The following is a 25065-nucleotide window of genomic DNA, read 5'->3' on the forward strand; positions in this document are numbered from 1 at the left end:
GACCACAAATTGCAGCATTTTTCCCCCGAAAATGATCCTCGAGGGCACACTCTCACCAAGGGCAAAGACGTTTGTAGTTAACTTACATTTTTCATCTGCACATAAGATTTCATCTTCAATTTGCAGCTAATTTCAGTAACAGAGACCTTGATAGAGATGGAGGATAACGTTTAATGAAGAGGCGATTTGAACTGTATCCATCCCCACAATTGCTTTATTGATTGTAAGTGGATGGAAATGGGGAGTCAGAGGGTAGTAATTCTCGGCACATATTATTATCCTCTCAGTCTAGTCTTTTATTTGGTAATAGTCTTGCTGGAAGATATTATGAAACTGGTTTGGTTGCTCATTATTTATTCTAGCTGTAGGATTTCCTGCTTTTAAAACAAACACTGTGCCTGTATAATTGCAGTTCACGTACAAGTTCATTACCATATCATATTGTTCATCGTTACATTACTCATAATAATACGACATCAGCGCCAATGGAACCTTTATAGCTGTTTGCATTATGTTAAGTATTCACGGAAGCAGTCGCATACAATGTTCTCTGTACATTGCTATGAAATTTCAGGGCAGTATAAATATATTGCTATTTCCGTATTCAAACAATACTATCGGTAAAAAGCTGTTTGCAGACATAACAGGCATACAGTAATAGTTTTAACTAGAGATGTGCGAGTCCGTATTTCTGAAATCAAAAACACTAGAATTTAGGGGTTCTAAGTCAAAGTCAATTCGGGTCAAGGTTCAGATTCACTGTTGTGTCCCAGTTCGAACAGAGGAGCTCATTCAGACCCACTCGCTAAACGCGTTCGCTCGCTCCCTGCGTAGGCAAATCCAGCGTACGCCCAGCAAGGCAGGAGATCGCACGGCAAGGCATTAGCACGCCCACTATGCCCACTTGCGCACATCATCTCCAGGAAGTGCTTGAAAACATTGGTACATCGAGCACCATCGGGTGCGATCGCAGTGCTCAAGGTTGCCTATACCCTGCCGCAAGCACTGCGATCACTTCAGAGTGAAATCCCACCAAGGGACATGTACTATGACGCTGTCTTTTATGTATGCATGCCTCTAAAACGGCGTTGAGACACTCAGGCACGCCTGCGTTCGTACCTCCACTCCCCCGTTTCCAGTGGTCAGCCCCTGTCACCACCCACAAACGGCCTCTCCTGTCACTCACTCTACTGGGCAGTCCATGCGCATCGAGCGAACGCATCCCGATCTCTCGCATTGATTCGCGCACGTGCATTGCGATGCGTACGCATGCGCAGATAGCGACTATCGGTCAGCTACGAGCATTCGGATCATAGCGCACGGGTCTGAATCAGCTCCAGAGTCCCAGTTCTGATCTGTTGCTGGTTCAGAACTCGGATTTAAAAATCGAACTTGGGTTTTGGATTCGGACATTTTAGCTGTTTTTATCGATTTTTATTTGATTCCAAAACCAAAACGCTTGAGGGTGGTTTTGCAAAACCAAAACACAAAGATGAATCCAGATCCAAAACCAAAACACGGGGAGTCTTGACTCCTGGCACATCTCTAGTTATAAAAGGCGCAAAATGTCTACAGGGTCAAGTAAACTATTAATGGAGAGTGTATATAACAAACAATGTTGGACTGGGGGATGTGGCCAGTCACCAGAGGGGGTGTGGCCAGTCACCAGAGGGGGCTCCTTGCCAGTCTGTTTGGGGGGTGGTCTATAATTTTGGGTATATGCAGGATCGCAATCCCACTCACTAAACTGTCCGGCTTCTAGGTACCGCATTGGTTGCAGGACCGGACTGGCCTATAAGCAGTGAGCCAGTCCGACCCTACTAACAAATGATTTACAAGATAGAGCCAATAGGTATTTTAAAAAAATGTAGGTATTTAAAAACTGTCCACAGTGGTGAGAATAATCTGTACTCCTTAATACTTGTATAACAGTGAAATGTGTATTCTATGTCTATGTTATATTGGCCTCTGGGCCTGATTCAGAGCCGGACGCTATTTGCGCTCGCTCATTCCGAAAAAGGGGCCGGCTATTTATATTCAGCGCTCGCTCTTTGCGGTCTGTTGACGCCTCTATGTCTGAGCGAGCGAACGAAACATGCGCTCGCAATTTTGTAAAGACGCCCCCTGGCCCGCTCGCATCCTACGTCATCTCCGCTATTTATTTGATTAATCGAGTACATCGAAAGGCGTCTGAACTGCTCGCAGTGCTTGTGGTAGGATTTTCCTACCGCAATCATGCGAACAGTTCAGGCTAAGAAACAACCAAGTGACGTGGTCGATGACGCTGCTTTGTTAATTATGCATACCCTTAAAACGCCCGTTTTGACCGTTGGCACGCCTGCGTTCGGATCACCACTCCCCGTTTTCAAGCACCTTCCCCTGTTACCACCCACAAACGCCTCATCCTGTCCCTGAAATTAGCAGGCACTCGCTATTTTGCGAGTGCTCGATTTCCGACCACAATGACTGGTTGGCGCATGCGCATTACGACCCATACGCATGCGCAGATGTGCGAACATCGCTCGGAGCGAACGAGCGGCCGATTACGAGCGGCTCTGAATCAGGCCCTCTGTCCTGTGTAATATGTCGGACAGTGAATGTCTGTCTGTTACTTCTATTTAGTCTTTGAGCCTAAAGCTGGTACACACTATACGATATATCATATTATATATCATCCCGACACAGGGCCTGATTCAGAGCCGCTCATAAGCGGCCGCTCGTTCGCTCCGAGCGATGTTCGCACAACTGCGGTCGGAAATCGAGCGCTCGCAAAATAGCGAGTGCCTGCTAATTTGAGCGACAGGATGAGGCGTTTGTGGGTGGTAACAGGGGAAGGTGCTTGAAAACGGGGAGTGGAGATCCGAACGCAGGCGTGCCAAACGGTCAAAACGGGCGTTTTAAGGGCGTGCATAATTAACAAAGCAGCGTCATCGACCACATCACTTGGTTGTTTCTTAGCCTGAACTGTTCACATGATTGCGGTAGGAAAAAGCTACCACAAACACTGCGAGCAGTTCAGAAGCCTTTCGATGTACTCGATTAATCTAATAAATAGCGGAGATGATGTAGGATGCGAGCGGGCCAGGGGGCGTCTTTACAAAATAGCGAGCGCAAGTTTCGTTCGCTCGCTCAGACATAGAGGCGTCAACAGACCGCAAAGAGCGAGCGCTCAATTTAAATAGCCGGCCCCTTTTTCAGAATGAGCGAGCGCAAATAGCGTCCGGCTCTGAATCAGGCCCACAGATCTAAAGTATATTGTACACATCGTATAGTGTGTACGTCCGATCATTATATTCAGCTGTAACAACGATACATTATGCCATCATATGGCGGATCGTGCAGTGTGTATTGTTGCATCAGTTGCTGCAGCGATGGGTCACATTGGTTCTCTGCTATCGATGGCAAAAGTAGTTGACATCGGCCATCCCTGATCTCTATTGTGGCCTGGGAGGAGTCAGTATGCTTAGCCTTCCCTTTCACTGTGTTGCAGACAGGGACAGACTGGGGCTGTAGTTCAGCCCTGGCAGTCCGCCCTGTGCGCGTGCCTTAGGCCCTTCCCTCCCTCTGAGCGGCGCATATCACCTGTATCCGGCGCCTTGGGATGGAGGGCGGAGGCACTTCCTCCCTCCTCGAGCCAGCCCTGAGGCCATCGGCCCTTCTGGCATTTGCCAGAAGTGCCCGATGGCCAGTCCGGCCCTGATTGCAGGGCAATAACTACAGCAGCCTACCCCTTCTTGTCTGTCTGAAAGGTCTGAACAGGTGCATTCAGTCTCTGAGTCACTTATACTGGTTCAGATTCTAATTGTCTAGATTTCAATATTACTGATTTATGTCCTTGTGTTGCAAATATACTATATATGTTAACTCTGTCGACACCTTAGATTTACAGTAGGGGTGTGCACCGGCCACTTTTCGTGTTTTGTGTTTTGGTTTTGGATCTGGATCTTTCTTCGTGTTTTGGATCTGGATTGGTTTTGCCAAAACCACCCTTCCGTGTTTTGGGTTCTGGGTTTTGTGTTTTGGATCTGTATTTTTTTTTTAAAAAAAGCATAAAATCACAGAATGTGTTGGTTTTTCTGCTCCTATGCTATTATTAACCTCAATAACTTTAATTTCCACTCATTTCCAGTCTATTCTGAACACCTCACACCACACAATAGTGTTTTTATGTCCAAAAGGTTGCACCGAGGTAGCTGGATGACTATGCTAAGCGACACGAGTGGGCGGCACAAACACGTGACCCATCTAGGAGTGATACTGCAGTGGCAGACAGGATGGCAGTTTGAAAAACTAGGCCCCAAACTGTACATAATGCAAAGAAAAAAAAGAGGTGCAAGATGGAATTGTCCTTGGACCCTCCCACCCACCCTTATGTTGTATAAACAGGACATGCACACTTTAACAAAGCAATCATTTCAGCGCCAGGGTCTGCCACACGACTGTGGCTGAAATGATTGGTTCGTTTGGGCCCCCACAAAACAAGCTGGCAATTAATCTGTCCCTGCACAAACTGGCTCTACGGAGGCAAGATGTCATCCTCATCCTCCTCATCCACCAATTCCTCACCCTCTTCAGTGTGTACATCCTCATCCTCACAAAGTATTAACTCGTCCCCACTTGAATCCACCACCACAGGTCCCTCTGTACCTTCTGGAGGCTGGTCTCCCTGGAAGAGCTGATAATTCATTTTGATGAACATCATCTTCTCCACATTCTGTGGAAGCAACCTCCTACGCCTTTCACTGACAAGGTTCCCGGCTGCACTAAACACTCTTTCGGAGTACACACTGGAGGGGGGGCAACTCAGGTAAAATAGAGCCAGTTTGTACAGGGGCCTCCAAATTGCCTCTTTTTCCTGCCAGTACAGGTATGGACTGTCTGACATGCCTACTTGGATGCTGTCACCGATGTAATCCTCCACCATTCTGTCAATGGTGACAGTATCATATGCAGTGACAGAAGACATGTCAGAAATTGTTGCCAGGTCCTTCAGTCCGGACCAGATGTCCAAACTTGGTCCTGCCTGCCCTGCATCACCGCCAGCGGGTTGCTTAGGATACCTAAGTTTTTTCCTGGCAGCCCCAGTTGCGGGAGAAAATGTAGAAGGAGCCGTTGACGTGTCACGTTCCACTTCAGCTGACAGTGTGTTCACCAGCAGGTCTTTGCACCTCTGCAGGCTTGTGTCGGCCGGAAAGAGAGACACCACATAGGCTTTAAACCTAGGATCGAGCACGGTGGCCAAAATGTAGTGGTCTGATTTCAACAGATTGACCACCCTGGAATCCTGGCAAAGCGAATGAAGGACTTCATCCACAAGTCCCACATGCCGAGCGGAATCGCTCCGTCTTAGCTCCTCCTTCACTTTCTCCAGCTGCTTCTGCAAAAGCCTGATGAGGGGAATGACCTGACTCAAGCTGGCAGTGTCTGAACTGACTTCACGTGTGGCAAGTTCGAAGGGCTGGAGAACCTTGCACAACACGGAAATCATTCTCCACTGCGCTTGAGTCAGGTGCATACCCCCTCCTTTGCCTATGTCATAGGTGGATGTATAGGCTTGTATGGCCTTTTGCTGCTCCTCCATCCTCTGAAGCATATAGAGGGTTGAGTTCCACCGCGTCACAACCTCTTGCTTCAGGTGATGGCGGGGCAGGTTCAAGAGTGTTTGCAGGCGCTCCAGTCTTCGGCACGCAGTCGCTGAATGGCGAAAGTGGCCAGAAATTTTTCGGGCCACCCAAAGCGTCTCCTGCACGCCCCTGTCGCTTTTCAGAAAATTCTGCACCACCAAGTTTATTGTGTGAGCAAAACATGGGACGTGCTGGAATTTGCCCAGATGTAATGCCCGCACAATATTGGTGGCGTTGTCAGATATCACAAATCCCCAGGAGAGTCTAAGTGAGGTAAGCCACTGGGCGATGAATTCCCTCAGTTTCTCTAAGAGGTTGTCGGCGGTGTGCCTCTTACTGAAACCGGTGATACACAGCGTAGCCTGCCTTGTAACGAGCTGGCGTTTCTGAGATGCTGCTACTGGTGACGCTGCTGCTGTTGCTGCGTAAGGTGATACATCTACCCAGTGGGCTGTCACAGTCATATAGTCCTTAGTCTGCCCTGTTCCACTTGTCCACATGTCCGTGGTTAAGTGGACATTGTGTACAACGGCATTTTTCAGGACACTGAGGACACTTTTTCTGACGTTTCTGTACAGTCTCGGTATCGCCTGCCTAGTGAAGTGGAATCTAGACGGGATTTGGAACCGGGGACACACTACCTCCATCAATTGTCTAAATCCCACTGCACTAATGGCGGATACCGGATGCACGTCTAACACCAACATAGCAGTCAAGGCCTCAGTTATACGTTTTGCTTCAGGATGACTGCTGTCGTACTTCATCCTCCTCGCTAAGGACTGTTGGAGGGTCAATTGTTTAGTAAAAGTAGTGGTGTTCCTACTTCCTCTCTGGGATGATGAACGACTCCCAGCAGCAGCAACAGCAGCAGCGGCAGCAGTAGGCGTAGCAATGCAGGATCCTCCGGAGGAATCCCGGATAGGAGAGTCAGTCATGCCAGTGACATGGCTTGCAGGACTACTTCCGATCCTGACTAAGGAGGAAATTGACGAGGAGGGAGTTGACGGTGTGGTTTGCAGGCGCTTGGATACAACAGGACAACGGGATTTAGGTGTCCCTGGACTGCTTACGGTCTTAGCCAAAGTTTCTGAACTTGACAGTAACTTTTTATGAACGCGCTGCAGGTGCCGTATAAGGGAGGATGTTCCTAGGTGGTTGACGTCCCTACCCCTACTTATTTCACCTTTACATATGGTACATATGGCAAGACAGTTGTTGTCCGGATTTGGATAGAAATATTGCCAGACCAAAGAGGTGGAATGTTTGGTCTTCTGCCCAGGCATGACCGTGATGGGCTTTTTCATCCCACGGACAACAACTGTCTCCCCCGGAGCCTGATTTAAACAAACCACATCACCATCAGAATCCTCCTCGCCAACTTCCTCCTCAGCGCCAGCTACACCAGTATCCTCATCCTGTTGTACTTCAACAGTGACATCTTCAATTTGCATATCAGCAAGTGGACTGTGGGTGCTCCTTTCAGCACTTGCAGGGGGCGTGCAAATGGTGGAAAGAGCCACCTCTTCCCGTCCAGTGCTGGGAAGGTCAGGCATCGCAACCACCACCACACTTGGACTCTCCTTGGGGATTTGTGATATCTTCTTAGAAAGCACAGTTCTTCGCTGTGCTTTTGCTAGCTTAACTCTTTTTTGATTTTTTTAGTGGGAGGAGGGCTTCCATCGTCATGTGAAGCTGAACCACTAGTCATGAACATACTAGGGATCGACCTTAGCCGTTCCTTGCCACTCCGTGTCGTAAATGGCATATTGGCAAGTTTACGTTTCTCTTCAGCTGATTTAAATGTCTTTTTCAAGGTCATTTTCCTGAACTTTGCCATTTGGGATTGTATGTGCCCTCTACTATGACATTGGGCATCGGCCTTGGCAGACGACGTTGATGGCATGTTATCGTCTATGTCATGACTAGTGGCAGCAGCTTCAGCACTAGGAGGAAGTGGTTCTTGATCTTTCTCTATTTTATTTTTATCGGAGAAAGTTTGGTCCTCCATTTATGTTATATCGATTTGATATATACGTGCGGCTAAACACAGAAAATAATTTTTTTTTTGGTTTGGACTGGAGTGTACTTTTGGGGGTTACAGCACCCTTAACGGTCAAGCCAGCCGGCCCTTTACTTATGACACAGGCGCACGCTTGGCACTACTTTGTTGATGCACGTGCGGCTACTGCGCACACAATTAATAAACACAGAAAATAATTTTTTTTTGGTTTGGACTGGAGTGTACTTTCGGGGGTTACAGCACCCTTTAACGGTCAAGCCAGCCGGCCCTTTACTTATGACACAGGCGCACGCTTGGCACTACTTTGTTGATGCACGTGCGGCTACTGCGCTCACAATTCATAAACACAGAAAATAATTTTTTTTTGGTTTGGACTGGAGTGTACTTTCGGGGGTTACAGCACCCTTTAACGGTCAAGCCAGCCGGCCCTTTACTTATGACACAGGCGCACGCTTGGCACTACTTTGTTGATGCACGTGCGGCGACTGTGCACACAATTCACAAACACAGAAAATAATTTTTTTTTGGTTTGGACTGGAGTGTACTTTCGGGGGTTACAGCACCCTTTAACGGTCAAGCCAGCCGGCCCTTTACTTATGACACAGGCGCACGCTTGGCACTACTTTGTTGATGCACGTGCGGCTACTGCGCACACAATTCACAAACACAGAAAATAATTTTTTTTTTGGTTTGGACTGGAGTGTACTTTCGGGGGTTACAGCACCCTTTAACGGTCAAGCCAGCCGGCCCTTTACTTATGACACAGGCGCACGCTTGGCACTACTTTGTTGATGCACGTGCGGCTACTGCGCACACAATTCACAAACACAGAAAATAATTATTTTTTTGGTTTGGACTGGAGTGTACTTTCGGGGGTTACAGCACCCTTAACGGTCAAGCCAGCCGGCCCTTTACTTATGACACAGGCGCACGCTTGGCACTACTTTGTTGATGCACGTGCGGCTACTGCTCACACAATTCACAAACACAGAAAATAATTTTTTTTTGGTTTGGATTGGAGTGTACTTTCGGGGGTTACAGCACCCTTTAACGGTCAAGCCAGCCGGCCCTTTACTTATGACACAGGCGCACGCTTGACACTACTTTGTTGATGCACGTGCGGCTACTGCGCACACAATTCACAAACACAGAAAATATATTATTTTTTTAGCACTTGGGGGGAGCACCCCTGATGGACAGAGCACCCCCTGGACAACACTACAGCACCCCTTTAGGACTGGGACACTGCACAGGACTTTGGAGTGGACACAGCCCCTATGGAGAACTGACTGCACAACACAGTCCAGCCAGCACCTATGGACTTTGAAGTAGTGGACACAGCCCCTATTAACAACAGCAGCACAGCACAACACAGCCAGCCCCTATGGACTTTGAAGTAGTGGACAACAGCAGCACTACACTACACTACACTACACAGCCCTAACTCCCACCCTCCCTCTTCACTGTCCACAGCCGAGTGAGAAAATGGCGCCGACGCGGGTACCTTATATAGGATCCAAAACCCGCGAGACTCGGAAGGCGGGATGATGACGTTTTGCCTCGATTTCAGATCCGAGTCAGGCGGGAAAAGTCGAGCCTGACTCGGATCGGGGGGGCTCGGGGGGGTTCGGGTTTCAGAAATCCGAACCCGCTCACCCCTAATTTACAGTAATATCACTATCATTTATATAATAGATTGAGCTAGTGTTTTGTATCATAACAAAAATCAGAGTGTGCCCCTGTGCACTTAAATACCCCCACTCAGGTATTGTAGCTAATTCAATAAAAACATCACATTCTCCAGTATTCTGGGTTAGTATTGCATTCTCTAGGGGCAAGTAGAGAGCAGTCTGGGAAGTCTGATTTGCTGCATGTACTAAACTTAATATCTTTCGAATGCTGTCTGCAGTGATCTTAAATGAAGCCTACAGTATCTAATCTACACTAAGTGGAGAGTTTATTAGGAACACCTGCATTTACTATGAAACTGATGCTCAGTCAGTGACAGAATAATATGAATAGATGATGCTAAATACTGTATGTTTATGTGATACTGTATATTGACTAGACAGAAATAAGTTAATCAGGAACAGCAACACTGACACATGACAATGACACAAGTACATTGAGAAATGACTCCCAGCCAAATAACATCCAGCCAATGACAAATAACAGGTCAATGAAAATAAAAAATAAAGCTAGCAAAGGCAGACATGACTTGTACCCAAGGGCACCAAGTAGCTACTCTAGGTGTGGGGGGTGTAGTTGCTATGGGGCCCGGTCTGCCTTTGGGGCCCGCTTTCCTCCCTGTACACATTCACGCTGCAGAGTAAAGGCCTCATTGCCCTCCCTCCACCCCAATTCTGCTGTGGAGAGGCCCTAGGGATGGCCATTGACCATCGATGATTCAGAATCATTGATGGCTTTTGGCCAAATGCTGAATGCTTTTAACATCGATGGTGGAGAAGAGATGGTTTTTCTTTATCGATGGCAAAAAAAGAAAAAAAAATAGTAAAAAAAAATAACTTACGTGAGTCCATGGACCAGTGATCGGAGCTCCAGTGATGTTTCCCCTCCGGTCAGCTGGTCTCCCTTCCTGCACTGGGGCCCGGTCATCACCTGACCGGGACCCAGTGCAGGATGGGATGTCAGCTGACCGAAGTCACGGAGGACATCACCGGAGCACCTATCACCAGAGGTAGGTGTAATTAAGGGAGGAGGGGTTGGGGGGGTCACTAGGGGGTCACAGTCGCGGGGGGCGGCAGGTCGGCACATGCGCAGGCTCTTGTCACTGTATTTTTTGCAAAAATACTGTGATAAGTGTGCGGAGGGGATTTGCAGGGACAGAGCTTTATCGCAAGCTCTGTCCCTGCAAGGGTTTTTTAGTAAGTCCCTGTGATATTGCCTGAATTCCCAATGCGAATTCAGTCGGTGATATCACACTACAATATGCATTCAAAATGCATATTGTAGTAAATAGAGCCCTTGGTAACCACACCTATGGTCATCCCTAAGAGGCCCGCGCTGCCAATGCCTCCTGGCCACTAGTCATGTCATATCCAGAGTCCAGACAACACAGAGCTGCAGTGCAGCTGTGCGGCCTCGCTAGTTACTACACTGACTGCAGACTATTAGCACTATCGATTGGTGGATGGCATTGGCCATTCAACAATCACATTCATGGGAATATCTAAACACTGATTGGTGGATGGCTGGAGCCAATCAGCAGAAACTGTAGTGAAAGCTGCTGCTCAGACGACAGGGAGACAGCCGGAGACAGAAGGGACAGCTGCAGCAGGAGCCGGAGGAGAGTGAGGAGATGTGTTGGGCCCCCCCTATAGATTTGAGGTCTCATTTGAAAAGCATCTTTTATTGGGTGGAGGGCAATTGCAGTTGGGTTATGATTTTAATTGTGGGAGAAAGGGAGGGGGTTGTTTGGTATAGGAGGGGGCATTTCTGGGATATGATATTATTTGATGGAAAAGGGGGTTATTAGGTTTGGAGACATGATATTAATTGAAGAAGGGGGTTGTTAGGTCTGGGTAGGCAATTCTGGGTATGATATTAATTGAAGGAGGATGGGAGGTTGTTAGGTCTGAGGTGGCAGTTCTGGGCATGATATTAATTACGGAATAAGGATGGTTGCTCAGTCTGGAGTGGCAATTTTGGGATATGAAGGACAATTAGTGCTGCAGACCGCAGTTGCTCCTTTTTTCAGTGGGAACTACGGTCTGACTCCTATGTATCAAACTTCCGAAAAGTGACGTTTTACAGAGCTTGGCCCTGCTGGTTTACACCATACTCAGATAACGTAAATCACTTTATGCCCATGGAGACAAATTTGCAGAAGAGGGATCTTCCGATTCCTCTCCCGCAGTCTGGCCGGCTACGGACATTCTCCCGGAGGAGTCTTTTCCCAAATGTGTAAGACTCCTCCAAAATGCCAGGTATATATAACTTTCAGGTACAGCGGTTATTGCTACCGCTGTCCCTACATGTTACTCTTAGTATGTAGCGGGGAAATTTTCATTAAAAATGAAAATATCCATTGCGATATGGACCGAAAATAAACTTTTAACAATTTCTGTGAACATTGGGTGAGGCCCTTTCAACATTTTGCAATGGGGCCCAGAAAGTTCTACTGCAGCTACGTCCCTGCTTGTACCTCCTCATGGGTAGCTTGGTGACATGGTCTGCCTTACATGCTTACACAGTCATCGGCAGGGCCGGGTCTAGGGGTGTTCGACCAGTGCGGTCGAACAGGGGCGCCACCCATAGAGGGCGCACCCCTCCCCAACATCCCGATTTCAGCGGGACAGTACTGTCCCACTGTTCCACCCGTGGGCTGAAGTGGCCTGCGGGTGGTAAAATTGGGAGGTTGGGGGCCCCCGGAGTGTGAATGGATGCAGCGTGTATGCGTGCGGCATCCATTCACAGATGGGAGAGGGCTTGGGGAAGCCCAGCCAGTGACAGAGGGCAGGGCTTTACCCCCAGCCTGACGTTACTTGAAGGCGTGCAATGGGGGCACACCTCCAAATAACGTCACGTAGGGGGCGTGGCCCATGGTAATGAGGTCACGCCCCAATTCCATGCGCGATAGCAGGACACGGCTTTACCGGGCTGGCACAGGGTGCTCAGACCCCTGGAGCCGGCCCTGGTCAACGGTAACATATTAGAAGAGATGTGTACTGACCCCCCTTTTTTTATTATGGTTCTAAATCATGTTTTGGATTTTGGATCAGAATTTCTTAAAAAATGTATAAAAACGGCTAAAAATCATGTAATTTGAACCTGTTTTTTATACAGTATTATTAACATCAATGGCATTCATCCCCAGTAAATGTTGATTACCTCACAGCTCTTCCACACAACCCCTGGGCTTTAGGTATGTCGATAATAGTAATTAAAGAGTCAATAATATTGTTTTAGAAAACACAAAGTTCACATCCTCTTCATTCCAAGTAGCATCCTGACAATTGGTAAAACAAAAAAATCCTGACGGACTGACTGTGCAGCAGACTAGTGGTGCAGTGTGACCAGGTCACTCTCGGTCACCTCATAGAAATGAAAGGGGAAGAATTCCACTCTCTCAGCCAATCACCGCTTCCATATTTATATCTATGAAGTGACCGGGAGAGACCCGGTCACACTGCGCTGTTCGTCTGCTGTACACTGTGCAGCATGCTGGGCTGTCGGGTTTTTGTTGTACTGCTGCATGTACAAGGCTATAAAATTGATGGAATAGCAACTTCAGCATAATGGTCAAATTAGCCTCTCATATCCAAATGGGCCTCTCATATCCAACTGAGCATCCCTGGGAAATGATGAACAGGGGCAGGTGAGTGGTAGGACAATGATTTCCAATAATTCATGTTTTCAGTCTTCTCAAAGGATGTGACCCTATAGCCTGATCCAGAAAATTTTTCAACACATTTTCAATGAAGTGGTATCAATGTCTTTCATAGGCCAAAGGCCGTGACACCGAATTTGAAATGGCCATATCTTTTGCAAAATGCTCTTTTCCACCTGATCAAGGCCAGATTATAGGTGCCCTCAAGTCTAAGCTGATAAAAAGTTTTGCACTTGTATTCATTCCAATAGCACTGGAGTAGTCTCAAAGCATTTTAATCAATGCAGGGGTGTAAAGATCCATCTTCTTCCCAAAAATGGAACATGTGAGCCTCTGTAGAGAAGGACTGTAGAACATCGTATGAACTCTTTTTTTAAAGTTCCTTTTGAAATATTCTGTAAAAATCTATTCTCAGAGCCAAAGTTTAAAATATGGCCACACAAAATTTGAGTCCAAGGTAGTCGGAGTTCACCAGAATGACACTCACAAAGTTATACTGTAGTATGGTGCCAGGTGTTCAGGTGAAGCCAAGATGATGGCAATATTAAAAGAAGACAGTAGGACTTCAGCAAGCATAGACCTCCATGTACAGTTACCCAATTGGTGCTGAGGAAATGTAGGAATATGTTCTGAGAGGACCAAGTTGATAATAACAGAGTGAGACAGGGAGAGCTAATGTGTGAAAATGGTAGCTAGAGCATGAATGTGGGGTGAAGGAGGTGAAGGAGAAAGAGAAGAAGAGGATGACACCAGGGCAACAGACTTGGGGCACAGGTGAGAGGACAGTGTTAGATGCAGAAAGAGTGAGGTGAGAGGGAAGATGGACACTGGAAGGGGAAGACAATAAGATCAGTTTTAGACATGTTGAACTTAAGAGGTTGTTGGGACATTCAAGAAGTAATGTAAGAGAGACAGTTGGAGATAAGAGTGAGGGTGCAGCGGGAGTGGTCAAGGGAGAAGAAGTAGATTTCTGTATTGTCAACATAAATATGATATTGTAGTACGAAGGACCTGATGAGATGACTAGGGAAGGAGCAGGTATAAAGAGAGGAGAGAAGGACACAAAGGACAGAGCCTTGGGTAACACCAAGATAACGAGAGAGGGATGTACAGTTAGAGTTAGAGATGTAGAAAGAGCAGTTCTAAGGTAGGACAGCCATGAGAGATCTGTGTCAAATAATCCAAAGGAATGTAGGGTTTGAAGAAAGAGAGTTTTGTCAGCAGTGTCAATGATAGCTGGCTGGTTAAGGATGACAATTAAAAACTGACCCTTAGATTTAGTTGTGAAATGGTCCTTGGTGACCTTGCTAAGGGCAGTTTCTGTGGAATGAAGGGAGCAAAAGCCATATTGAAATGGGTCAAGGAGAGTGTGTGAGGAAAAGAAGGTGGACAATTGTTGGAAGACCAGATGTTCTAGGAATTTTAATGCAAATGGGGAAAGAGAGATGGGATAGTAGATTGAGAGGGAGTCAGGATCCTGAGAGGTTTTCTTTTTAGAATGGAAGAGACACTGCCAGTGCAGAGAGAGTTTAAAGTGGTCAGTGAGCTGAGAGCAAGCATTTAGAGAGAGGGAGTGGAAGAGGCTGGAGGGAATGGAGGCTAAGAGCAGGTGGAGGGGGATGAGTGGAAGAAACTGATTTTGTTGCATGTGCAGCCAAGGTTATCATTACATCTGCTGCTAGTACATCTTGTGGACTCAGCTCTACATTAGTGGTGCAGGGACAGTGCATGCAAGTTACCATACCGTATTACTCTGTGCTCTATGGTTATTGGGTTATACTATTTGTGCTGACCCAGTATTGGTTTCCCTGTGCTGTGTGCTATTGTCCTGGGCTGGGTCAGAGAAGAGTGCCGGTTCCAGGGCTAGAGTTCAGTGTGCAGTATATGGTCTGTACACTGAGGTGTTCAGTAAGCTGTATTACTTATCCTGGCTCTCTGTTCCTGAGTTCCTCACTGGTTCTAGTTCCAGGTCTTGCATCAGATCAGTATCAGAGTTGCAGCTTCCTCGAGTTCAGAATCAGAATATGTTGTCAAATATAAACACATATACAAGGAATTTGACTCCAGTAACTGCTGACCAAGGGCCTGATTCAGACCCACTCGCTAAGATGCATATTCTCGCTGCTGCCGATGGTATGCAGTGTGTATGCATTGTGCGCATGTGTAGCCATTTGTAGGTGGTAACAGGGGCTGGCCATTAAAAACGGGGGAGTGGAGGTGCAAACGCAGGCGTGCCTGAGCATCTCAATGGCATTTTAGAGGTGTGCATAATTATAAGACAGCATCATAGTATACGTCACCTGATTTGTTTTTACACTGAAGTGCTCGCAGTGCTTACGGCAGGGTATGGTCAACCTCAAGCGCTGCGATAGCTTCCGATGTAACAATGGCTGCATACACTTCCTGGACATGACGTGCGCAAGTGGACATCTTAAAACAGGCTGGTGGGTGTCTGCATACACTATGTGATTGCTCTTTAAGAAATACTGGGCGTGCTAATGCATTGCTGTGCAGAAGCACTGCCTACGTAATTTGCATACACATTGTGCGAGCTATTGCATCTAGCGAGCGGCTCTGAATCAGGCCCCTAGTACTTAGTTGAATACTTCAATCATACATTCACAATACACAAAAAAAATAATAAAACATTTAGACAATAAAACATATAAGGTAAAAAAGTTGCACTATAAAAAAAACTACATCTATTTAAGAATTAGGCGACAAAATTGCCTGTGGGAAGAAACTATTTAAATGTCTGGAGGTCTTAACCAGGTATGATCTGTATCACCTGCCTGACGGAAGCAGCCGAAACAGGTCATGATCCGGATGGGCCTCGTCCTCCATGATATTTCCAGACCATTTCCTAACCCTAGACAGGTATAATTCTTGAATAGAAGGAAGATCAACTCCTATAATCCTTTCTGCAATCCTGACCACTCTCTGTAGTCTAGCCTTGTCCCGGTCGCTGACTGCCCCAAACCACACGATTATTGAGGTGCATATTACAGAAAGACTCAATTATTGTTGAATAGAAGAGAATCAACAGGTCAAATTTGCATGCGCCCACTTAATGATAGCGTCAACTTTCTTTTCCCATTTTAAGTCTCTAGAAATAATAGAGCCCAAGAATTTAAAAGAGCCCACCACCGACACAGCAGCGTCGGCTAAGATCAGGGGAGATGCACTGACAGACTGCTTTCTAAAGTCAATGCTCATCTCAACTGTCTTAAAAGGATTTAACTCTAAGTTATTCTGGTTGCACCACTGTGCCAACCGATCCACTTCTCTTCTATAGGCGGACTCATCCCCTACTTTTATAATTTCGATGACCGTGGTGTCATCTGCAAACTTTAAAAGTTTGACAGATGGATCCCCAGAGGTGCAATAGTTTGTATACAGAGAAAAAAGCAACGGGAAGAAAGCAACCTTGAGGAGCCCCAATGATAATCCTCCGTACACTTGAGGCATATTCTTCCATACTGTGTTCTGTCTGACAGGAGATCTATAATCCAGCTAATAGTAGAGACAGGGACCTCCTATTTAATAATTTTGGGTAACAGCATTTCAGGGATGATTGTGTTGAACGCAGAACTGAAGTCCACGAACAGGACTCTCACATAGGTGCTTGGCAAATCAAGGTGCTGCAAAATATAATGCAACCCCATATTTACTGCGTCCTCCACCGATATATTTGCTCTGTAGGCAAACTGCAATGGGTCTTCGGAGGGGGCCCGTCATCCTCTTTAGATGGTTTAACACTACTCTTTCAAAGGTCTTCATGACCACAGACGTAAGAGCAATTGGTCTCTAATAATTTTGGCCAGTGACGAATGACCTTTAGACTCCAATTCCTGACCTGAGTTCTTAGTTCCAATCTACCAATACTATATTGTTCTGAGTCCAGGAGGTCAACCTGTCTCTGAAGTGTATCCCTGGTCTTGCTGGCCTTCATAGATCACTAGGCAAGGGGTCGTCCAGTGAACCTGGCCTGTTCAGTATCCATGCATATCACAAGTCTGTGGTTCCTACATTGTTGCTAGTGTGCCTACACTCCTATTTATACCAATGAGCTAAAGTATCATTAAGCCTCCACATTTCCTATGCACATCCATCATACCTAAGGGTCCCAAGCCGGATCTACAGAATATCAAAACCATGACACACTGGTTAGTTACTTGTTGTGCAGCACAGGACAAAAATCAGCAGTGACTGTGTGAAGAATATAGAGAGGACAATTTAGCATTTTTTTCTCTACCAACATTGGCAGGTACACTAACTTTCCTCACCCTCATTTATTAGAGTAACTGTGACCTATTCTGCTTAGTCCTATGCTAAATAATCAGAGAAGTCCAACCCCTAAGCAGCACCAGACTATACAAACAAAGCTAAATACGTTCATGTGAGAAAGATAATTAAGGAATAGACTGGACAAAATCAGTGGCCTTCTTAATAAGGTTACAGTCTTCATTCTTTTTTAAGCACTGCAATGATTAACAGCTGACCCAAAAGCAACAGGGACATATCAATTACTAACACGCCAACATAGAGCTGAGGCAGACCTCATTCAGAGACTTTAATATAGACCCAAGTATAAAAATATAGAGGACAACTAAATTGTACAACCAAGCTCTTGGACTAATTTAGTTTTTATATTTAAGATTAAGATAGTTGTATGGATGTTTAACTTAATAGTAATTTGAATTTGTTTGGAAAAACAGTTTAATAGTAAACCTGAATATGTGATAGGAATAAAAAAAATTAAGCAAGAGATTACACCAGTGGTTCCCAATCTGAGCGCTGTGGTTCCCTGAGGTTACGCGTTGCTGACACCGGGGTGCCGTGGCTGGAGGCTGCCTTTTTTGTAGGTCAGAGAGGGTCAGGGTTGGGGAGTGGAGCAAAGTTGACCTAACTACTTGGATCAAACAGGGACCGCTTGGTAATTATTTTGGCTTAAGGATGCCTTGAAAAAATCATGGAGACCCTAAGGGTGCCTTGAACTGAAAAAGTTTGGGATCCACTGGATTACACAATTCTTTAAGTAAAAGAAGAACAACTTAGATACTGTATATCCACAAGAAAGGTTTATTAAGGCACCAATGGAGTGTTGTAATATTGATATTGTTTTGTACTGTTAAATAATATTGTATGGTATCCTAATGTTCTTAGTTAATGGAAAGTTTAATGAATTTCTGTTAAAATCACCTAACCCTTTCAGATACAGTAAAGTGTCATCTCCATTGAAGGACATTGTAGGGGTCAGTAGGGAACAATTAGTATTCAATAAAGAAAATAAACTTTGCATTAAAGTTGTCCATTTACTGTGTCTGGGAAGTGGGAACCCTGCCTCTCTGCCAAGGGTGAAGTGGTGGTCAGGATACGGAGTGGCCAACAGAAAAAAGAGTACCAGAAGATTACCCCTAAACCAAGGTGACTTCAGGCTGTAGCCAAGGCACATTATTTGCTATCTATTCCAATTAGAGGGTATTATATATGTTTCTGGTTCACTCCACAAGAGAACAATAGTATATGTGTTTGGTATACTCCAGGAGAGAGCAGTAAGATGTGCAGTAGATTTACACCAGGAGAGAACAGTAGAATAGTCCCTGGTTTATACCCCTGGCTTACTATTGAAGCCTATGGACCCTGTATTGCCAGAGGCCAACACTTGGTGGCACTGTGGAGTGCAAGAAGGCCTTCAGGCAAGTGGAAAGTGCTTTGCTGTCTGGACATGTGCAGTGTTAGTTGAGAGAAATCAAGGAGCGGATCTAGAGAGTGGCTGTGAGGTGCTGCAGGTCTGACAGAGGTGAATGGGCAAGCAATGCTGCTGTCTTGGTGCCAGGAGACAGGGCCACTGAGTACCCGCTGAGTGGAGCGCTGGGGACCAGCGGCTTCTCCTACTCTCTTAGATGAGGGGAGCTTCTGCCACCGAAAACCACACACCCTAACACTCTTGGCGCCTGCGCAATCAATCTGACGGGTGCATGCGTACTAGCGGTGGGGAGCCACGCATGCGCATACCCCCGGCTTCCAAAGGGCTGCATCATCTGCATGTCCCAGGGGGAGGAGACACCTGTTGTTTATGTGACTGGCAGGTAGTCACTGCCAGTCACAGGGTAGCCAGTGCAGACAGGGACTGCACTGACTACACTGAGGTGGCAAGTTTTTTGAGGAAGGGGGCAGCCCTGCAGCCCCTAGGCAAAGTCCGCCACTGTTGGGGACTGGAGCTGAGTCCCAGCAATGTAAAGGAGAGACAGCAAGGCAGTGATGAAAAATGCAGAGGACCTGTGGAGACTGACAGTTTACTGAGCTAAGAAGGGGACTTCCCACTGTAGATTTCAGCAACATCTTAATAATGCTGTATACATATATAAAGAGGCTAACTTTTACTTGCTAATCAATGGAAGGAAACATATACAGTGAGAGACATTACGCTAAGTGCTGGATAGAAGTGTGCTCAGGACTGAGGGCCTTATTTAGAGCTGTACACAAACCCTGGTGAGACTGTGATTCCATACGTAATATGCTAATGATTTAGCTGATGTCTTGTGTACAGAGCTACCCACCTCCGGCATCTCACATACGCTGCTTGCGTACAAAAGACGAAACATTGGGAATATCTGTCGCACATCGAACAACTGAGCTACCCTATGCTATCTCATGATGTTCATCTCACAAAAGACATTGAGGCCTTTGCAGCAACATACAAATTCATGGAGGCTCATTAGGGCACATCCAGAAAACAGTCCTGACACGCTTGTGTTTTTATAGCCACCCCACCCCCCCCCGTTACCTTTCCCAAATGCTGACTACCTCTCACTCCAATTTGTGAAAAAGTCCTCATTTTGACCGCCCAGAGTGGCTTTGCTGCATGCGTAATAGCCAAACATTGATCCACTGCTCTGACACCGGGGCTACATCCGCCTCTGAATCACGCCCTGAGGTACATACGTAACGGTGTGGCAGTAAATTTACTAAAATTCGTGTTGGTACCAATTTGATACATTTTTAAACATGGATAGGATCGATCAAAAACGGCCATTTTTTTTCACAAAAAAATCGTGAATTTACCAAGCTCCCGTGTTGGTCAGGATAGTGTTATCCGTGTTAAAGCCCCGAGTTTACTGCCCGAGTTTCCCTCCCAAACAAGCAGCCTGCACATATGAGATATGTGAATGCTGCTTGTGTGTGTTAGTGTAATTAAAGTGTTGATCAAAAAAAATTATGTATGTATCCCCCCCCAAAAGCATAACCAGCCCCTGGTGGCTAAAAATACGGGGGAAATGACGAGTAGGCTCCCCCCTGTATTTTAGAAACCAGCACCTGGCTGCTGGCCAGTCCTGGTTTTAAATCTAGGGGAAAAATTATATGTAGGGGTCCCCTTATTTTTAAAACCAGCACCGGACCAAAAACTGACTGGGGCATAATGTCACAACCAGGGGACCCTATAACCAACCCAGCCAAAGCATTAACACCCCATGCCAGTCAGCCCAACCCAGGGATCTCAGGGGAGGTTGGGACCCCCTCAATAAAGGGGTCCCCCCTCTCCCGAGCACCCCAGGCTTTGTCTGAAGCCCAGGGCTCTTCCCCACACCCCTGGGCTGTGGGTATGAGGGTAATAGTAGTGTAAAGTACTTCTGAATTGAGTCATTGGTGTATTCATCCCGAATTTGTGGGATTAAAAAAGCAAATTTTGCTCCCCCTAAATTAAAAAAACCACCCGATTTTAACAACAGTAAATACCCGTGTTGGTAAAAAAACTATACACCCGAGATTGCAATCTCGGGCCAACACGAATCTTAGTATATTGGTTGTTGTACTCTAAGTACTGAGCTATTTAATTAATTATAGAGAGAGTGCTATAGAGAGCTGAAGCTATCATTTTTCTGGATACAGGATGAACAGCACTAGATGCTATTGTGGATTACAAATACATGCATGTAATGTTAGGACAGTAACCACCTAGCAAGAGAGTACTCCAATGAAAGTGTTCACCTACAAGTAAATGACTGATCAGTCTGGAGTATTTATGGTTTGTTGCGTAATAATATATTTTACCATTTACTCATATAAATTTTATGTGAAAGTTACTGCATATATTCAGAGTATAATGTGTTGAAAAAGTTGAGGAATTGGATGTTCTACTTACTGATAACTAAAGAGATGTAATATGCATAGTAGTTATTAATTATTTTCTTGTTTTCTACTTATTCTTTATTGTGTGGTCCCCTGTTATTTATATGCTGATAGTTATTTTCTGCATGTCTTTTCCCTGGACCTCCATTTATACTCTTATGTCCTCTAATACATTTTCCAGATTATTCTGTTTATCAAGTTTGTCATGTTACTGTGTATGGGCCTGGCCTCTCTGCTGCAGTCTGAGAAGGAGAAGCCGGTGGAGTTGTTGCCAGGAGATGGAAGGAAGATCAACTGGAGCTGCCATTTATACTGTAAGGTTCCATCTACACCTAACTTATCTGTGCCCAAACTTCCATCCCGGCGTACTACACATATGCCTGGTCTACTCCAGGAAAGAACAGTAGTATATGTGCCTGGTCTATTTTATACCAGTAGATAGCAGTAGTGTATGCACCAATTATACTACAGGAAAGAAATATATATACATATATTAGGGGTGTGCACCGGCCGCTTTTTGTGTTTTGTGTTTGGATCTGGATTTTTCTTCGTGTTTTGGATCTGGATTGGTTTTGCCAAGACCACCCTTCCGTGTTTTGGGTTCTGGGTTCTGTGTTTTGGATCTGTATTCTTTTAAAAAAAAAAAGCATAAAAACAGCTAAAATCACAAAATTTGTGGGTTTTTCTGCACCTATGCTATTATTAACCTCAATAACCTTAATTTCCACTCATTTCCAGTCTATTCTGAACACCTCACACCTCACAATAGTGTTTTTATGTCCAAAAGGTTGCACCGAGGTAGCTGGATGACTATGCTAAGAGATACGAATGGGCGGCACAAACACGTGGCCCATCTAGGAGTGACACTGCAGTGGCAGACAGGATGGCAGTTTGAAAAACTAGGCCCCACACAGTACATAATGCAAAGAAATAAAAGAGGTGCAATATGGAATTGTCCTTCGGCCCTCCCACCCACCCTTATGTTGTATAAACAGGACATGCTCACTTTAACAACCCAATCATTTCAGCGCCAGGGTCTGCCACACGACTGTGGCTGAAATGATTGGTTCGTTTGGGCCCCCACAAAACAAGCTGGCAATTAATCTGTCCCTGCACAAACTGGCTCTACGGAGGCAAGATGCCGTCCTCATCCTCCTCATCCACCGATTCCTCACCCTCTTCAGTGTTGTGTACATCCTCATCCTCACAGAGTATTAACTCGTCCCCGCTGGAATCCACCACCACAGGTCCCTCTGTACGTTCTGGAGGCTGGTCTCCCTGGAAGAGTTGATAATTCATTTTTATGAACATCATCTTCTCCACATTTTGTGGAAGCAATCTCCTACGCCTTTCGCTGACAAGGTTCCCGGCTGCACTAAACACTCTTTCAGAGTACACACTGGAGGGGGGGGCAACTCAGGTAAAATAGAGCCAGTTTGTACAGGGGCCTCCAAATTGCCTCTTTTTCCTGCCAGTACAGGTACGGACTGTCTGACATGCCTACTTGGATGCTGTCACCGATGTAATCCTCCACCATTCTGTCAATGGTGACAGTATCATATGCAGTGACAGTAGACAAGTCAGAAATTGTTGCCAGGTCCTTCAGTCCGGACCAGATGTCCAAACTTGGTCCTGCCTTCCCTGCATCACCGCCAGCGGGTTGCTTAGGATACCTAAGTTTTTCCTGGCAGCCCCAGTTGCGGAAAATGAAGGAGCTGTTGACGTGTCACGTTCCTCTTCAGCTGACAGTGTTTTCACCAGCAGGTCTTTGCACCTCTGCAGGCTTGTGTTGGCCAGAAAGAGAGACACCACATAGGCTTTAAACCTAGGATCGAGCACGGTTGTCAAAATGTAGTGGTCTGATTTCAACAGATTGACCACCCTGGAATTCTGGCAAAGCGAATGAAGGGCTTCATCCACAAGTCCCACATGCCGAGCGGAATCGCTCCATCTTAGCTCCTCCTTCACTTTCTCCAGCTGCTTCTGCAAAAGCCTGATGAGGGGAATGACCTGACTCAAGCTGGCAGTGTCTGAACTGACTTCACGTGAGGCAAGTTCGAAGGGCTGGAGAACCTTGCACAACACGGAAATCATTCTCCACTGCGCTTGAGTCAGGTGCATACCCCCTCCTTTGCCTATGTCATAGGTGGATGTATAGGCTTGAATGGCCTTTTGCTGCTCCTCCATCCTCTGAGGGTTGAGTTCCACCGCATCACAACCTCTTGCTTCAGGTGATGGCAGGGCAGGTTCAAGAGTGTTTGCTGGTGCTCCAGTCTTTGGCACGCAGTCGCTGAATGGCGAAATTGGCCAGAAATTTTTTGGGCCACCCAAAGCGTCTCCTGCACGCCCCTGTCACTTTTTAGAAATTTCTGCACCACCAAGTTTATTGTGTGTGCAAAACATGGGACATGCTGGAATTGCCCAGATGTAATGCCCGCACAATATTGGTGGCGTTGTCAGATATCACAAATCCCCAGGAGAGTCTAAGTGGGGTAAGCCACTGGGCGATGATTTCCCTCAGTTTCTCTAAGAGGTTGTCGGCGTTGTGCCTCTTACTGAAACCGGTGATACACAGCGTAGCCTGCCTTGGAACGAGTTGGCGTTTCTGAGATGCTGCTACTGGTGACGCTGCTGTTGTTGCTGCGTAAGGTGATACATCTACCCAATGGGCTGTCACAGTCATATAGTCCTTAGTCTGCCCTGTTCCACTTGTCCACATGTCCGTGGTTAAGTGGACATTGGGTACAATGGCATTTTTCAGGACACTGAGGACACTTTTTCTGACGTTTCTGTACAGTCTCGGTATCGACTGCCTAGTGAAGTGGAATCTAGACGGGATTTGGAACCGGGGACACACTATCTGCATCAATTGTCTAAATCCCACTGCACTAATGGCGGATACCGGACGCACGTCTAACACCAACATAGCAGTCAAGGCCTCAGTTATACGTTTTGCTTCAGGATGCCTGCTGTCGTACTTCATCCTCCTCGCTAAGGACTGTTGGAGGGTCAATTGTTTAGTAAAAGTAGTGGTGTTCCTACTTCCTCTCTGGGATGATGAACGATGCAACAGCAGCAGCGGCAGCAGGAGGCTTACAATGCAGGATCCTCCGAAGGAATCCCGGATAGGAGAGTCAGTCATGCCAGTGACATGGCCTGCACGGCTACTTCCGATCCTGGCTAAGGAGGAAATTGACGAGGAGGGAGTTGACGGTGTGGTTTGCAGACACTTGGATACAACAGGACAAAGGGATTTAGGTGTCCCTGGACTGCTTACGGTCTTAGCCAAAGTTTCTGAACTTGACAGTAACTTTTTATGAATGCGCTGCAGGTGCCGTATAAGGGAGGATGTTCCTAGGTGGTTAACGTCCCTACCCCTACTTATTTCACCTTTACATATGGTACATATGGCAAGACAGTTTTTGTCTGGATTTGGATAGAAATATTGCCAGACCAAAGAGGGGGAATGTTTTGTCTTTTGTCCAGGCATGACCGTGATGGGCTTTTTCATCCCACGGACAACAACTGTCTCCCCTGGAGCCTGATTTAAACAAACCACATCACCATCAGAATCCTCCTCGCCAACTTCCTCCTCAGCGCCAGCTACACCAGTATCCTCATCCTGTTGTACTTCAACAGTGACATCTTCAATTTGCATATCAGCATGTGAACTGTGGGTGCTCCTTTCAGCACTTGCAGAGGGCGTGCAAATGGTGGAAAGAGCCACCTCTTCCCGTCCAGTGCTGGGAAGGTCAGGCATGGCAACCACCACCACATTTGGACTCTCCTTGGGGATTTATGATATCTTCTTAGAACACACAGTTCTTCGCTGTGCTTTTGCCAACTTAACTCATTTGATTTTTTTAGTGGGATGAGGGCTTCCATCGTGAAGCTGAACCACTAGTCATGAACATAGGGATAGACCTTAGCCGTTCCTT

The sequence above is a fragment of the Taudactylus pleione genome, unplaced genomic scaffold (genome assembly GCF_031769625.1).
Source record: "Taudactylus pleione unplaced genomic scaffold, aTauple2 ptg000081l, whole genome shotgun sequence".
Taxonomy (NCBI): domain Eukaryota; kingdom Metazoa; phylum Chordata; class Amphibia; order Anura; family Myobatrachidae; genus Taudactylus; species Taudactylus pleione.